Source organism: Ursus maritimus, unplaced genomic scaffold (genome assembly GCF_017311325.1).
Source record: "Ursus maritimus isolate PB19 unplaced genomic scaffold, ASM1731132v1 scaffold_229, whole genome shotgun sequence".
NCBI classification, from domain to species: domain Eukaryota; kingdom Metazoa; phylum Chordata; class Mammalia; order Carnivora; family Ursidae; genus Ursus; species Ursus maritimus.
In genome coordinates this window covers 23,781-25,092 of record NW_024424775.1, presented here as the reverse complement: position 1 = coordinate 25,092, position 1,312 = coordinate 23,781, and positions in this window count along the sequence as shown.

Below are 1,312 nucleotides of genomic sequence, written 5' to 3'. Positions count from 1 at the left end.
AATTTTCCCAGCACCATTTACTGAAGAGACTGTCTTTTTCCCATTGGATATATTTTTTTTCCTGCTTTGTTGAAGATTAGTTGAGTGTAGAGTTGAGGGTCCATATCTGGGCTCTCTATTCTTTCCCATTGATCTATGTGTCGGTTTTTGTGCCAGTACCATGCTGTCTTGGTGATAACATCTTTGTAATATAGCTTGAAATCAGGCAACATGTTGCCCCCAGCTTTGTTTTTCTTGTCCAACATTTCCTTGGTGATTGGGGATCTTTCCTGGCTCCATACAAATTTTAGGATTGTTTGTTCCAGCACTTAAAAAAATGTCATTGGTATTTTGATTAGGATGGCATTGAAAGTATAGATTGCTCTGGGTAGCATAGACATTTTAACAATGTTTATTCTTCCTAACCATTAGCATGGAATGGTTTTCCATCTTTTTGTGTCTTCTTCAATTTCTTTCATAAGTGTTCTGTAGTTTCTAGAGTACAGATCCTTTACCTCTTTGGTTAGGTTTATTCCAAGGTATGTTATTATTTTTTTTGGTGCTATTGTAAATGGAATTCACTAATTTCTCTTTCTATAGTTACATTATTAGTGTACAGGAAAGAAACTGATTTCTGTGCATTGATTTTGTATCCTGCCACATTACTGAATTCTTCTATGAGTTCTAGTAATTTGGGGGTGGAGTCTTTTGGGTTTTCCACATAAAGTATCATGTCATCTGTAAAGAGAGAGAGTTTGACTTCTTCTTTTCCAATGTGAATACCTTTTATTGTCTGATTGCTGTTGCTAGGACTTCCAGTACTATGTTGAACAATAGTGGAGAGAGAGGGCATCCTTGCTGTGTTCCTGATCTTAAGGGAAAGACTCTTAGCTTTTCCCCATTGAGAATGATATTCGCCGTGGGCTTTTCATAGATGGTTTTTATGAATTTGTGGAATGTACCCTCTATCCCTACACTCTGAAGAGTTTTAATCAGGAAAGGATGCTGTATTTTGTCAAATGCTTTTCTGCATCAATTGAGAGGATCATATGGTTCTTGTGTCTTTTCTTGTTTGGGCCACCCCTGCACTGATTTCTTGAGCCTATCTCTTCCTCTTTGTTGCTTTTGCTGGGACACATCCTCCCATACTTTCAAAGAAAGGGTACTTATAAAGTAAATTTTGTAAATCTTTGCATGGCTGAAAAGGTCTTATTCTACTTTCATACCTGACGGATGGTTTTGTTCTGTCTAGAATTCTAGCCTGAAAATCAGATTCAGGTACTTTTCTACTGTACTGAAGGGTCTAGTGTTGTTACTAAACACTCTAATGCCT